The sequence below is a fragment of the Canis aureus genome, chromosome 14 (genome assembly GCF_053574225.1).
Source record: "Canis aureus isolate CA01 chromosome 14, VMU_Caureus_v.1.0, whole genome shotgun sequence".
Taxonomy (NCBI): Eukaryota; Metazoa; Chordata; class Mammalia; order Carnivora; family Canidae; genus Canis; species Canis aureus.
The window spans coordinates 22094069-22110745 of NC_135624.1; the positions used below are offsets into that span (position 1 = coordinate 22094069).

General features: G+C 42.2%; 1 protein-coding gene across 4 annotated transcripts in view; it reads left to right on the plus strand.

Moving 5' to 3' along the window:
* Nucleotides 1–2721: 2721 nt before the first annotated feature.
* Nucleotides 2722–16677, plus strand: part of COL14A1 (collagen type XIV alpha 1 chain) — a 216711-nt gene continuing 202755 nt past the window's right edge. For 2 of the 4 annotated variants that reach the window (XM_077847079.1, XM_077847082.1), the window contains exon 1: nt 3875–4185. The gene's annotated coding sequence lies outside the window, so the exon portion shown is untranslated. Of the gene's footprint in view, nt 2866–3296; nt 3523–3874; nt 4186–16677 lie in introns of those variants that run through there. The other 2 variants (XM_077847081.1, XM_077847080.1) reach the window with 2 other exon arrangements.

A 16677-nucleotide genomic window follows, 5' to 3' on the forward strand; every position in this document is an offset into this window, starting at 1 on the left:
GTAGCAGGGACATCCATCAATTAGAAAATACATTAGCCCTTGACTATAGAGAAGGGTTCTGAAAGTTCCCTGGGGGTTAACCTTCTGTTAATGGCTGTGCTGTTGCAAGACCATGATAAATACTGGTAGTCTCAGGAGCAAGGATGGGATGTTAGCATGGATGGGGAGAACATGGGAGCAGGGGTTTGACCATGGTTATGGCTCGCAGCTATGGCACTGATGCCTGCTTACTGGCTGAGTATGAACACTGTGTTAACAAAAGAAGAGGGAATGAATGCTAGGTGGAGGAAAAATCATAGCTGGCTGTTACGGGGAGGGGTGTGGAAAAGAAATGCAAATAACTCAAGAAGCTGGAAAGTGTGGTTTGCTACAGAGTGTATGAGGAAATGCACAGTGGTATTTTTGGTTTTCACACTGACTAGGAGAAAGGGAGAGTGCTACTGGAAATTGGTGATGGAGTCAGAAATAATAAATGTCCTACAATGTCTGGGGCAGACATGCTGTCCAATCCAAAATGCCAATAGCACATCTGTTGAGGAACGTTGCAAGGAGAATTTTCTGGAAAGGGCTGCTAAAGAGAGTACAACCATATGCAATGGGTAGAAGAGGGGGAGTCCTAGTTTGGGTGAGATAGCTACCATTTATCATTACTATGGATGAGGTCCATAACCACATCTGTCATTTAATCCACAAGACTGTCTCCTAAGAAACAATTGATAACTCCCTTCTTACCCAAGGAGTGAGGCTCAGAGAAGCAAAGTAACTTGACTAAAGTGACATAAGCAAGAGACAGAGCACGTTCAATTCAAGTTTGGGTCCACCGTCTTCTTGTAAGATTCCAAGGGATTGACCAGAGGAGTGAAACAGGGTGTGTGGGTGGAAGTCCTTCGAGAGAAACAAGATTGAGGTCACGTCAAACTCAGGATGAGAGTCTAATAAGAGTTGCTGAGTCCTGAAATCAATTATTGTGATATTTGGATATTTTGGGTATTTTTGGATATCTTTGAGAAGGCCCCAGATGTTCACATGTTCATTCAGATACATTGTTCTCTAGATTGGGGCCGGGGTGGGGGTGGTGTTGGAGACCATTAATGGAGTCTTCCAGTCGTTTCTATGATTCAGTTTTCAGTACTCCACCAGACTCTGAGAGCTGACCTTAAGATAAATGTTGAATAAACACTCTCTTGAAGGGGTTGGGAATTTATACACAACTGCAACATAATGGACAACTGATTAAAACCAGTCATTCTAATTCAACATTAACTGAAGTTTGTTTACATTGAAAGTGAAATGCCAGAAATAAAAAGTTAACGAAACGAAGGATGAGTTAGAAGTCTAAAAAATAACATTTTGTTCCATTACAAAATTAATATACATTTTGGTATAAGGTTTTTGCCAAATGGTGTACTTCTCTATTTGCTGTATAGGGATTTTTGTGCACATATTTCACACTTAAAACTCATCTGAGAATTCCTCATTTCTAATTTCCTATAGTTTCATCATAAATACTTTTATCCCCTCCCCGCCTAAAACTTTGCTCTAATATGCCACTACCTTCGCCAGAAAAATTACAGGAAAAGCTGATCTTATACAAGTCATCTACATATTGGTAAAAAATGAAAGATGTGAGTAGATTTTATTTAAAAACGGAAATACCATGCAATCTAGTAATTCCACCACTGGGTATTTACTCAAGAAAAAGAAAAAAACTCATTCAAAGAGATATGTGCACCTCTATGTTTATGGCAGCATTATTCACAATAGCCAAGATAGAGAAGCAGACTAATGTCATCAATAGATGAATGGGTAAAGGAGGTGTGGCGTACACACACACACACACACACACACACACACACACACCAGAATATTGCTCAGCTATAAAAAAAATGAGATCTTGCTATTGTGACAATATGGATGGTGCTATTTATTGTGCTAAATGGAATAAGACAGAGAAAAACAAATGTCATATGATTTCACTTATATGTGGAATTTTAAAAAAACAACCGAACAAACCAGAAACAGACCCACAAGTACAAAGAACAAATTGGTGGTTGCCACAAGGGAGGGAGAAGAGGGAGGGGCAAAATGGGTGAAGGGGAATGGGAGACACTGGCTTCCAGTGACAGAATGAGTAAGTCCCAGGGACAAATGGCCCAGCAGAAGGAACATAGACACTGGTATTGTAATAGTGCTGCATGGTGACGGATGGCACTTGTGGTGGCCGCAGCATAATGTCTAGAGCTGTCAAATCACCGTGTCGTACCCCTAAAACTAATGTAGCATTGTGGGTCGACTATACTTAATATTTAAAATAGATTTTATTAATGAAAAGGAGGAGCACAGTCTGATGGAAGTAGGCATTTGCGCGGGGAGGTGCGGCAGAGGAACAACCAGAGTGGGGGTTGCCTGCAGGGATCAACAACGGCGTTGCAGGAATTCGGGTCTCTGCGCTTCCGTGCAGGTGGATGGGGAGGTTCGCGGCTCCCGCGCGTTCCCAAAGCTCCAGGCAGAGACACCAGGTGGCGCTCCCTCCCTTGCAGTAGACCCTCTGGAGCTCTGGGACGAAGCCGGTCTCCTTAAGAATTGCGCAGGCTGCCCGGACCCCAGAAAATTTGGTTCTGTGAAGCGCGGCTGCAAAGGGGCGCCGAGCTGTGCCCCGCCCCGCGGCTGGGCTGAGCCAATCAGAAAAGGGACCAGTGGAGACCCGGGCCTCGGTGGGCGCCGGAGCGGGCCCTGCCCACTCCAACCGCGGGCCCCGCGGGGTGTCCGGAGCGGTTACAAGGGGATGCATCTGCGCGCGACATCGGGGAAAGCTGAGCTGGTGGCTAACAGTGGTTGGGACGGTCAGACGGACCCCCTTTAAAGGTGTCAAACCCCAGAGCCTCTCTCCCTGTATCCTGAGCTGGGCACGTGGGGAGCGGGTTAAGCGGACCACTTGCCCTTTCTCTGGGGTCCCCCACCAGCCTTTAGTGGGTTTCCAACGTGAGAAAGCATTTTCTTGCGAAAACCGGAGTTCTTGCTAAATTGTTTCTGTTAACTCCCTCCCCACCCTGTGTGCGGGCAAAAGCTGAACGGCGCCCGCCGAGGGTTTGCGCGCGGTTCCGACACTGGGTAACGCGGATGACTTTCGAAGGGGGCCCCGGAGGGTGACAGCCCAGCCCTAGTTCCTAGAGACCTGGCGCCAGGTGTGGCGCACCTCGTGTGCTTCACATCTCGGCCTGGAGACTCTCGTGAGGTGGTGGCCTGCGTAGACGAGAACCACCGGGGTGTTTGATAAACGCAGAGTCCCCGGCCTCAGGCCAGAGCTGCGGGAGCTGGATCTTTGCGGGTGGGAATCTGCAGTTCAAGGAAGTCCAAGCACTGGCCGCTGCCACCAGTCGTCCTTTTAAGCTTACGAAACAGCCATTGCGACACCCTCGAAGGATTCTCCTGCGCGTGGAAATCTGAGCATCCCTGCCGTGGCGTTCTGCAGCCTTGTTCGGACGAGGACGCGCCAGGCCGCGAGGCCGGGGCCCCAGCACGGTGCGCGCGCGCTCCCAAGCGCCAGGTCCCTGTCGCTGGAAGGCAAACGGGGTCTCGGGAACGGGGAAGTGGGCACACACCACCTGGGTCCTGGAGGGGGGCCTCCAGGGGCCTCCGACCTCGCAAAGCGACTGCAGGCCTGACCCAGCGAGCCCCACCCAGGCCGGGGTCGGAGTGGACGCGCCAACGCGGCGCTTCCTGGGCTCAGGACAGCGGGTTGCAGCGCGCACCTGGGGCGGCCGCCAGGTCGCGGGACGCGCGGGGGCGGGCTCCTCGGAGGCCCTGTCGGGCGGCGGGGGTGGGGAGAGGAGGAGGAGATAAGGTGGGGGCCGTTTGGGGCGTAGGCCTGCCCCCCACCTCCCCAACCTCCGCCCCGCGGCCACCTTCCGCTCTATAATTGGCCGCGGGCTGGCCTTCCTTTCCTCTTATCTGATCCTGGGCGCCTGGCAGGAGGGGAGCGCTGCAGAGGAGGCAGCCCCGGGCTGCAGAGTGGGAGCTGGAGAGGCAGAGGGAAAGGGGGCGGAGAGGCTAATTAAGAGGGGGGCACCACGCGGGGAGCGAGCGAACGAGCCTCGCGCCGCCGGGAAGCAACGCGCGGCGACCTTGGATCCTGCCTAGGCATCGGGAGGTCCCCATCTTGGGCTAGAACATTCCCCTGCACAGGTCAGTTCCAGTCCTTCTCCGCCCTGCTCCGGGTCAGCTTTGAGAAATCTATTTGCGAGGAAGGCAAAGTGGAGAGGGCGAGCCACCTGCAGACCTGCAGGTCCACGGACCTTCTCCACGCGCGCGCCCAGGATGGCCCGGGGACCTCGGGGAGGGGGGGGGGACCGGCCGGTGCACCTAGATGCCTCCTCGTGGGCGTCGCTGGGCAGGGAGTTTGGAGGTGCTACGCGATACGCATGCAAAGACCGTGACAATGCCTTGTGCTGCGCACGGGAACTGTGCCCTGTTCTTGGGTGCTGTGGGCGCACGGCGGGAAGAAGCGGGTTTGGTTTGGAGATTGTGGCAATTCCAGCCTTTCGGAGTAGAAGGGGCTCAAGGAAAGGGTGAGAAAGGGGCTTAGGAATTTGCCGTGGAGGGCTGTATATAAATGGGTAGCACGCTGTTTTATTTAGGTTGTATTTGGGGGCGCTGGGAAGAGTAGTGGATGGAGGTCGTGGGAGACCGAACTCACCCAGCCCCCCCCCCCCCGTGGGTACCGGCACAGATCCGCGCTGCGGGCGGGCGCTGGACGCGGAGAGCAGCAGCCGGCGGAGCGCTCACGGGGGACGTTGGCCGCAGCAGCTCTTCTGTGGCTCTGCTCGAGGAAACCCGGGGGCTTCCCGCCTTTTGCTTTGGTGCCTGGACGCTGGAGGTTGTGGCTTTGAGCTGCACCCCCAGGCTGTGGTGTTGGAGAGTCCTCTCCGCCCTGGCTTTTCCACACCGAATCTCCTGCAATTTTATCCCTTTGCACCCCTTCCTGCTTCAAGCCTCCTGTTAGGCACGCAGTGTCTGGACAGGGACGCATGCAGTGCTCCGAGGCAAGGTAGGGTTAGGGAAGGGCCAAGAGGGGCCACCCCGAGGCCACAGGAGTCGCCTCTGTCCTAGGCCAGCGCCCTGGACACCACGTGTGGGTCCAGGACCACAGACACTCCCATTTTGGGACTGGGTTCTCGGGTCCTGTGTGTGAAGCACGCCCTGTGGCACACGAGCTCAGGGTTGCCCAGAGGTGACCTCTTCTACTTAGGTACAGGCTCAGGACTGGTCTTTAGGGGAAATGCCCAAATGGAGCTTGTGTGCAGCTCTCACAGGGGCCAGGATTTCCTCCCTGAAAATTGCTTCTGGAGCTGCTACCAAAGCCCCATTCGCTCTGGAAGTTTTGGATTCCCTTTTGGAAGTGTTGGGGACTCTGCAGAGCAGCAGCTGAAGGGGATGGGAGAGAGAGAGAGAGGAACAAAGAAATAGAGAGTAAGACTTTGGTAGCTCTGTGCAGAGCAGAAATGCAAGCAGGTTTTCCTAAAATTCCTCTTTAAAGATTTAGGGGCTCATCACCTACAAAGGGCCCAGGAGGGCACTTCCTAATTGCAGTGTGGGATAAAGGAGTCTATATTCAAAGCCAGCAAAACAGCCTTAAGCTGGGTGCAATGAAGAAAATAGGTGTTATGTTTCTGATAAGGTGGTCCCGTTCTGCACACTGGTAAATTTAGAATGAGTAAGTGATTAAGTGAATGAATGAAAGGATAGCATTTGGGTTTTTTCGCGTGTTCCACAAGAGCATCTTGGATGGATTGCCTCTGAGTCTGGCCCTAATGGCTTGGTTACTGTGAGTAGACTTCAGGACACACACATATATATATGTAACAGCTTTATTGAGATACAATTCATATACCACACAAGGATACAATACTATGGTTTTTATATTCACAGAGTTGTGTAGCCAACACCACAAGCAATTTTAGAACATTCTTTTTTATCATTCCAAAAAGAAATTCCATGCTTCTTAGCAGAAACTTCCCATTTCTCCCCTGGCTGACCCCCTACCCCACCTCGGCTCCTGGCAACCACTAATCTACTTTCTGTTGACATTTCACATAAATGGAGGCATACCATATGTGTGTGGTCCTTCGTGAGGGGCTCCTTTCACCTAGCAAAATGTTTTCAAGGTTTATCCATGATGCACAGTATACTCACACACTGAACACTAGACATCTCCTTCTGCCTGGAGAGCCCCGTGCCAGCATAGACCTGAGTCTCCACTGCAGCCCTGGCCTCCTGGGGGTCCCTTTGAAGGAACAGGAGCCACACTGGTGAGGCCTCTCAGTAATTCCCTGGGAAGGATTTCTTGGAACCCATCAGAATTCCTGGAACAATTTTGGGCAGGTCCCAGGCTTCAGGATTGATGGGAGGAGCCCTTTGGCCCCTTTCCTGCTGCTAACGGTCCAGCTGAGGATTTCAGAGACCCTTGGGGCCTTCCCTGCGTGTTTTGATTTTCTGAACCAGCCAGGGCTGTCTTAAGAATGGGCTGAGCAGGGGCGCCTGGGTGGCTCAGTCAGTGAAGCATCTGCCTTTGGCTCAGGTCATGTTCCTGGGGTTCTGGGATTGAGTCCTGCTTTGGGCTCCCTACTCAGTGGGCATCTGCTTCTCCCTCTTCCTCTGTTCCTCCCCCTGCGCCCCGGCCCCCCGCTGGTTCTTTCTCTCTCTCATATAAATAAATAAAACCTTTTTAAAAATGAGCTGAGAAGAGTGGTATGACCTAAGGGACCCTGGGTCAAGCCCCAGTCCACAAAAAAGTCTCAATGGGGTGTGTGCTCTTTGGCTCTTAAATACTTCCTAAAGTCACCTAGTAAAACACAGAGATCGTTTGCATGTTTTAAGCCTACAGGGTAGCAGTTATGTGACTCTAGAGCTACATTTGACTTCATTTTTACCCAAATCCATCCAAATGACTGCTGTTTTCCTGGCCTGTCTAGTGTAACGCATGATTCCTTGAAAGGACAAGGACCTTCCTGAATTGCTGTCGGGTGCAGTGCTATTGTGTGTGTACCGCTGAGCTCACGCATGATCTAAGATTTTGAGTTTGTACACAACTAGGATCTTGGTAAATGAGACATTAGATGGCCCCTGGGGGAACAGAAGAGACGGCAGGGGATGGAAGAGGAAAGCTTAAAGGAAAATGAGAGAAACAAACTCCTGGGCAGATTTGCCCTCGATATTGCTAGGTGTCAGGAAAATAATCTCCTCTTGCACCTTCTGTAATTTCTGTAATTAAATACAAAGTGCCAGAGATCCAGTTCCTCCTCTAGGTACAGTAAGCCTTGAGTGAAGACCAACCTCATCCTGTTATGGTGGGGTGGCGTGTGTGTGTGTGTGTGTGTGTGTGTGTGTTAGAAGTGCTGGCATTTTTTTTTTTTGAGTACCTATTAAATGCTTGCCTTTTTCTTTTTCAGAAACATATTTTAGTCTCTCAAACACTTGCAGAAGTAAATACTCTTCTTTTACTGATCAGATTGCTGAGCTCCTAGGAGATAAACTACCTTGCCTGGGGTCACAAAACCAGCATGTGACAGATACCTGATTAAGAAAAGTCTGTATAAGATTTGAACCCAGATGCCACTGGATACATCCTCCATCAGCTTCTTTGGTGGGGTGGGGGAGGGGTGTGTGATCCACACAGATGATGTCAACTGAGGCCATATAGTCCTAGTAGCTGCAACAAGGAGGGGAAAGCAAGAAGATATGGGGGAAATCTAAACTTGCTCCTTCTGGGTTCCTGTCCATGTTTCTTAACCTCTTAGAGCTTTGTTTGCTCACATACAACACAGAGGTAACAATAGCCACTCTATAGGGTTAAGATCTAAGAAGATCTCATATAGAGCTTGGAAGACAAAAATGGCTATTCTCACCTACTGCTGTTTCTTCCTTCTTCCCATCTTCCTTTCCCCCATCTCTCTTTCTCTGCTTCATGTTTTGAGAGGATGGTGACTAGAAAGACTATGGGAAGTTCTGAGAGTGGAGTGTCGATGTCAGGGCTTAGAGACTAGATTTCCCATTTCTTCAAGGTGATTTTTTTTAAAGATTTAATTTATTTATTCATGATAGAGAGAGAGAGAGAGAGATTGAGAGAGAGGCAGAGACCCAGGCAGAGGGAGAAGCAGGCTCCATGCAGGGAGCCTGACACGGGACTCGATCTCGGGACTCCAGGATCACGCCCTGGGCCAAAGGCAGGCGCTAAACCACTGAGCCACCCAGGGATCCCCCAAGGTGATTTTTTAAATCTATGCTTTGACAAACTTTTCTGCTACTGGGGCTTTGTTGGAGCTACCCTGGCAGGTGTCCCTAACTTTCAATTTTAGGGAGCAGTGCTTGGTCTCTTTCCTCCCAGAAATGACCTAGATTGCTTATGAAAATTGATACAGAGGGAGACTGGGCTTTGCTGAGTTCATCAAGGGTCTTAGGATGTGTCTATAACATATATAGGAGTCCCTATAGTCCCTATAGTCTCTAAAGTCCCTATAGGAGCTTTATAGGGGATGCTTCATAGGATAAATATCTGTTCCTGGATGGCTTTCTGTCTGGTTTTAGACACAGATTGATGTCTATATTGAAATGAATTGATATCTAAAAATGATATTCTACTGCAGGTTTTTGCTTCTATTCTTCTTCTGCTTCCCTGATCTGCCTCCTGCCATGTACAAAAACTGTGCTAAGCATCCACAGTACAGTGGGGAAAAATATACGTTGGTAGATAGAAATGCAAATAGCCAATTACAGTACAGTGTTAAATGCTATAGAATGGAATATATCGATTACTACCAGGGGGAGCATCCAGGCCCAGACTTGGGAGATCAGGGAAGCCTTCCTCAAGAATGGGATATCTACGCTGAGATGTGCAGCTACCCTTTATACTGGTTATAATATAGAGTCTAGTTCAAAACAACACCCCATTTCTTTGACCAAGGAGCTATGTCAGTCTTTAAAAAAAGAAAGAGAAAAAAAGCCAGGTAATGGATCATTCCTGAATGAAGGAGCTGTCACTCTAATTTGCCATGCTTTGGGGATGGCTGTGCCTTCTGTCCTGTAGAATTTACAGCACATAGTTTAAGACTGAGCAGCTGCATTTCTGAGGCCAATTTGCAGTCAAGTCCCTTGCTGTTAATCTACATAGGGTCTTCATAGGAATTAGGAAAAGGTGGTCTCTCTGGGCATACCCATGCCATTGAAAGAAGAAAATGGTGCCTTTTCCTTTGAATAATACAGCTTTGCATGCAACTTGGAGAGCAGAGCATCTGCCCTTTTCACGCATCACTCACTGTTGGCCAAGTGCAAATTGTGCAGTGCATCAACTGTAACATGTATACATCAGCCCTGATCATTCAATCATTGATTATTCAATCAATCAATGTTTATTCATAACCTACTATGCACTTTGAACCTTTTTGGTTATGGGTTAAACTGCCATGTAGATATCTTCTAGTACCCAAAATCCAGTAGGTAAAAGTAGTTACTGAGGCCCTGCAGTTAGTTGGAGAGCTGCAGTGGTATAAGGGGGAGAAGCAATCTATTGGCATTGTGCAGTGAGTGAGCTAGGCCGGTGCTAAACAAACTATGGTCTGCTGGTTGGTGTCCTTTCACAAACTGTTACTTCTCCCTGCTGAGATAAAACTGTATTAGGATCAAGTATGTCACCAGGCACAGATACGTAAATCAAATATGTCACTAAATACACTGTTAGTTCAGCTGAAATATTATTTCTTCATTGCAAAGCTCTTTCCTGAAGAAGGAAGTAAGACAGTGCCTTGATTTACATTTCAGTATAATGTCTTTATTTCATTGTGGACCAATAACAAACTGTTCATAGACTGGCTATTTTTGAGGAGTACCAATCTAGGTACTGATTGGCTAGTACCAATCTAGTACTCATTGGCTAATATCTGGCCAGGTAGGTGATTCTGTCTTTATACTATTTACTATCTAACTTTTTTCTTCTTTTCTTTTCTTTTCTTTTCTTTTCTTTTCTTTTCTTTTCTTTTCTTTTTTTTCTTTTCTTTTCTTTCTTTTCTTTTCTTTTCTTCTTTTCTTTTCTTTCTTTCTTTCTTTCTTTCTTTCTTTCTTTCTTTCTTTCTTTCTTTCTTTTTCTTCTTCTCTTTCTTTTCTTTCTTCTCTTCTTTTTTACCTTCTCATCTTTGTCTTTGTAATTGTTCCTCTCCCCCCTGTTTCCTTATTTCTAGCTTACTCTTTCTTTCCCTTCCATTTCGATGTTGTGAATTTGATTTGGAAGGTTTTTTTCTATATTTTATTAATTTTTTAAATGATTTTATTTATTTGTTGACTAAGAGAGAAAGAGAGAGAGAGAGAGCGAGAGAGAGAGAGAGAGCCTGTGAAAGAGCACATGCAAGGGGAGCAGAAGAGGGAGAAGGAGAAGCAGGCTCCCTATTCAGGGGAACCCAATATGGGGCTCCATCCCAGGACCTTGGGATCATGACCTGAGCCAAAGGCAGAGCTTAACTGAGCCACCCAGGCACCCCCTCCTTTTTTTTGTATTTTAAAAAGCAAAATGAGAGAAGCCCAAATACATAAGATAAGAAATGAAAATAGAAAATAATCACAAAATTAGAGGAATTTATAAGACTAGAATAGTAATTACAATTATTGCATGTCAATACATTAGAAAACTAGGATGAAATGGGTTATTTTAAAACAACATACAAATTACTAAAATACCCTAGGTCTACATAAATCATAAATAAGACAAGGAGCATAAAAATTTTGAAAAGTAGTTAAAAAGTAGCCTGCCCCAAATGCCAAACTTCCATGGTTTTGCAATTAAATGCCAACAAAAATGTATAAAAAAATCAGTAATACCAATACTGTTATAACTGTCCCAAAGGACCATTTACAGAAAGAAGAGAAACTTCAAAGTTATTTTTATGAAGTTGGAAATATAATACTAATATACACATTTGACACAGCATAAAAGAAAGCTACAGACTCATCTCACTTATTAATATCAGTGCACTTGTTAATATGAATTAATGTGTATTAGCAAATAGAACTCAGTAACACATCAGAGAATAATACACCTCTCTAGCGTTACTGCAGTTACTTTTATAGTAAGGCTTGTTATCAGGAATTAGGAGTTCTCTGACTTTGTTCTTCTTCTTCTTTTTTTTTTTTAAGATTTTATTTATTTATTCATGAGAGACACAGAGAGAGAGAGGCAGAGACACAGGCAGAGGGAGAAGCAGGCTCCACGCAGCGAGCCCGATGTGGGACTCGATCCCAGGACCCCAGGATCATGCCCTGAACCAAAGGCAGATGCTTTAACCGCTGAGCCACCCAGGCATCCCTTTGTTCTTCTTCTTTTTTTTTTTAAATTTGTTTTGGTTTTTCTAAGTTCTTTGCATTTCCCTGCAAGTTCTTAGAATCATTTAGTTAATTTCTACAAAAAAATAACTTGAGAGTTTGATAAGACTGCTTTGGATTCAAAGCAATCCAAACATGTTTTTCAATCTATGAACATGGTATACTGCTCTATGTATTTAGGCATTTTTAAGTGTCTCTCAGAAATTCAGCTTTGTGTCTTTCAAGGTTTTACCCAAAGAGTATAAAATTACTGATTTCTAAGTATTTTGTGTTTTTTGATGTTATTGTATGTGAAATTTAAAAAAACATTTTCTTTTCCATTTGTTTGCTACTATAAGAATATGGTTAATTTTTGCCTATTGATCTGTTCCTGCAGCCTTGGTAATTTTACTTATTAGTTCAAGTAAGTTTTTTTCTTTGATATATTCTCTAGGATTTTCTGTGCCAAAAATCATGTTGATTTTAAGTAAAGACAGTTTTGCTTCTTCCTTCCCATTCTTTCTTTTTTCTTTTCTTTTCTTTTCTTTTTTTCTTTCTTTTCTTTTCTCTTCCTTCCTTCCTTCCTTCCTTCCTTCCTTCCTTCCTCCCTCCCTCCCTCCCTCCCTCCCTTCTTCTTCTTCTTCTTCTTCTTCTTCTTCTTCTTCTTCTTCTTCTTCTTCTTTTTCTTTTCTTTCTTTCTTCTTTCTTTCTTTCTTTCTTTCTTTCTTTCTTTCTTTCTTTCTTTCTTTCTTTCTTTCTTTCTTTCTTTCCCTTATTGCACTAACTAGGACCTCTAGTACAATGCCAAATGAAATGGTAAAATGTTACCATGTTGATATTCATGTTCTATTCTTGATCTTAGGAGAGAAGCATTCAGTATTTCTCCATTAAATATGGTTTTTCCATAGATGCACTTTATCAGATTGGTAAAGTTCCCCTCTATTCTTAGTTTACTGACTTTCTTTTAAATCATGAATGGATAGTGAATTTTTTTAACTGCTTTCTCTGCTTCTATCGAGGTAATACATATATTTATTTATATATTTTTTAACATGCTGAATGATACTGATTTTAAAATATTAGTCAGAACATTTGTAGAATATACCCCACTTGGTAATGACTTTTTAAATTATTTTTTTATATATTGGTGAATGGATTTTTTAGTCTATGTTCATGAGGGATAGTCTGTGGTTTTTAGGTTTTGTAATGACATCTGATTCTGGTAAAAAGATTATGCTGGCTCACCTCTGTTTTCTGAAAGGGTTTGTGTGGGATTGATACTTTATCTTCCTTAAATATTTAATGAATTCACTAGTGAAAGCATCTAGTGTTGTGATTTTATTTTTAGGAATATATATATATTAAATATTTATTTGAGTATAATTGACACATCAGTTTCAGGTATATGAGACAGTGTGTGATTCAACAAGTTTATACATTATGTTATGTTCACCACAAGTGTAACTACCATCTGTTCCATTGCTCTTCAATGTCATTGATATGTTCTTTATGCTGTGCCTTTTATCCCCATGGCTTATTCATTCCATAACTGGAAGGCTGTATTTCCCACTCCCCTTTGTCCATTATGTCCAGTCCCCATCCACCTCCCCTCTGGTAACCTGAATATTTTTAATAACAAATTCAATCTCTAGAATAGATATAGGGCTATTTGGATTTTCTGTTTTTTTCATGTGTCTGTTTTAGCAAGCTGAAGGTTTCAAGAGCTTTTTCTAATTAAGCTAAATTGTTGGACTTATTGGCATAAAGTTATTAATATTTTTCCTTTTTTCATTTGTTGGTATGTGACATATGTAGTGATATCATTTCTTTTTTTTCTGGAATTGTTAGCTGTGTTTCCTATCTCTGTTTCTTGATGACTCTTTCTTAAAGCTTTGCAATTTTATTAATATTTCAGAGAAGCAAATTTTGGCCTTGGTAATTTTCACTAATATTAGTTTTATAGTTCTTTGATTTTTACTCTTATTAATCTCTCTTTTTCGATTTAATTTGGATTTAATTTGCTTTCCTTTTTGTGGCTTCTTTAGGTGGAACATTAGATCATTGATTTTAAATCTTTCTTCTTTTTATGTAAATATATTAACCTAGAAATTTCTCTGCTCCCTCAACTGCATTCCACAGATGTTCATGTGTTGTCTTTGTATTTTTGTTCCCTCCCAAATATTTTTCTTAATTTCCATTGTGATTTCTTCTTTGACTTATGGATTAATTAGAAACATGTTGTTTAATCTCCAATTTTTGAATTTGTAAAGATATATTAATATTGTTGATCTCTAATTTAATTCTGTTACTGTCAGAAAGCATACTCGTAAACTTTCAAACTTTTGAAATTTCTTAAGTCTCATGTTATGGCCCAGGATATGGCCTATTTTATAAAACTTCCTATGTACATTTAGAAAACAGTACATTCTACAGTTGGTGGTTGTAATGTTCAATAAATATTAATTTGTACACAGTTACTAACATCTGCTGTGTTTTTACTGATTGTTTAGTTTTTCAGTCAATTTCTGAATAGAATAATAAGTAAATTCAGTCAATTTACTTATTATTCCATTCTTCCATTCCATTCTATTTCAGTTTTTGCAAATGTATTTTGAAGCTCTATTATTAAATGCACATACATTTATGATGTCTAAGTTTTTTTTGATTATCATTCTGAAATATGAAGGATTTGAGGAGAGTTTTTATCCTGATTTTATTTCTCCATATTGTAGCTCACTGTTTTCTCAATTTCCAGTCTCTTGAATTCCTGAACTCTTCTGCTCTTTGATAATTTATGCTAATAAAACTGGCTTTCCAATTGATTTTGAGTCACAATGCCATGCCCAGTGGGGAGTTCCCTCAGGTAGAAAAAAGGCTAATCACTAAGTTAATAGTATCAAAACTAGGTTTTCTTTCTTCTGAACTTAGAATTGTTTTCTACTAAGTCGTGATGCTAGCAGATAAGAGTAATAACCACTAACTTCCTCTGGGAAATGCTTTTAAGTAGACCTCATTAGCCAATCCTGGAAACTTCTTTGATTATTCTGGATGTGTGGAGGGTGGCTTTTTCATTGGAGAGGAGAAATAAGGAAGGCTAAACAACATCAACGTGCTGGGTAATACGTTGGACCTGTATGTAGTCTTTTTAATCTACAGATCTGTATGATGACCTAGATCTTCGATTGACTATAAAATTCTCCTTTTATAAAGTGAACATTAAAGTATAAACAAAGGAGGGGTGGGAAAAGCATCTTAGAGATCATAACTGTCCAGTTCCCCTTCCCTTTTATAACATCTGCTATGAGCAGAACAACCTGCTACTGCCTCTGAACTTCTAGTAAAAAAGAACTGGTTCTAAATATGGAGAATTTTTACATCCAAATCCACATCTTCAGTAATGCAAGTTTGATTTGCAGAAGCTGCACAAAATATCTTGTTTTATTTTCTGCATGAAAGCTCTTCAAATATTTGAAGACATTCATCATATGCCTCTGATTCTTATTTTTCCTAGGCTTAAAACATGCTTAAACATCCCCATTTCTTTTAAATCTTTGCATGAACTTGTCAACTAGAACTAAGTCTTTTTTTAATTTTATTTATTTATTTATTTATTTATTTATTTATTTATTTATTTATTTATCTCTGAGTAGCTCTTAAGTCAAATCTTCCACATCCTCATATGGTTAATTATTTTGAATCTATATAGACCTGTCATCTGGAAAATGATAAAATATAGATAGGAATGTATTTTGAAAAGTTTAGAGCAGTTCACCCATGCAAATAATTGTGTCTCTGTCATTATCTGGGTCTTCAGTTTTTGTCTAAACCTTTTGCCAAGTTAGTCCCCTTAATATGATGGGGTAGATAAAGACTTCTTGCATTTCCTTTCTCCTTTAGGGTCTACTCAAGTAGCAAATTCTTTATCATTCCCTTGTCGTGTTCTTTCAACCCTTTGCTAAGATGGAATGAGTTATAACATTTTGAGAGCTACCTCTACCTGTGTTCTAAGCACATTATCTGCATTATCTCAATCATTGTATAAGATAGATGTTAATTAGCACATTTTGTATAAAGAAACCAAGTCAGAATGGTTAAACCAGTAAGCCAAGGACCCTGAACAATATATTGGCAGATTTTGGTCCTAACTCCCAGTTTTCTATATATATACCACCACTTCGTGGCCTTTGTTCTATTTTGTACTTATGTAGCTTTGCAATGTGTTTGCTTGTGATCTTTCTTTTCAATAAAATAGATCACTGAGGGCAGGGATTATATAGTATAAAGTTTTGTGTTTTCCTTAGTTCCAAGTAGAAAGTTTTGGTATCTAATACTACAAATAACAGGCTCTCTAAAGACCATATGCCAGATGGCTAGCAGCAATTTTGTTTAAGTTCACTTTTTTTTGTAAGTTAGCACTCACTGAATAGAACATTTTCCAAGATTTGAATGTATGTATATGTGTAAGTCTGTGCAACTGTCTGTGTGTGTGTGTATGAGTGGTTTACAAAACTTTAGAATAAATGTTTTAAGGAATTTTGATAAAACTGACTATACTCAGGGACTTTGCTCCTTATTAAACTCAACTATACAAATGACATTAAGTAAAACAAACATATGAAGTAGAAGAAAGGCAAATTAGTCCTAATGGGGATAGTTTTCAATTACTGACTACAAAATTGTGAGTGTTTTGAGAAAACCTGTAATAGACATTATCAGCTTTCCGAAAATTTAGTTTATACCTTCTGAACTTAGAAATTAACAGCCATTTTTAACATGTTTTTAAACAACAACAACAAAAAAATCAAGGCAGAGTTATTTGTCTTGGGCAGGCTTTTGGGCAAAGTTTCAACAAATTAGGCTTTGACATTTTGGTAAATGTTAAAGTATCTCATGGCACTTTAATAGGAATTGGGATTTTTCTTGCCCCTATTTTACTGTCCAAAAATTTGAGACTTGGCAAAAAACCTTGGGAAAACTAAATTCCACTTCTCTCAATATGGTATTACTCATCCTAATTTAAAGTAAACAACAAAAAGGAAGATTTAAAGATAAGCTATGGCTACAATTTTTCCATATAAATAATCTTTTTTAAAAAAAGATTACCAGGAGTAGGGTAGAATTAGTTAATTAATTACAATTAAATTACAATTAAAATTTACAGAGTAATTTCCAATGTGGCTTGTTAATTATTGCTTCAAAACACCTGGACACAGGAACTGTAGTGTCCTTTTTTTTTTTTTTATAATGAATCTTGGGCTTTTTCTTTTTTTTAAGATTTTATTTATTTATTCATGAGAAACACACACACACAGAGAGAGAGAGAGAGAGAGAGAG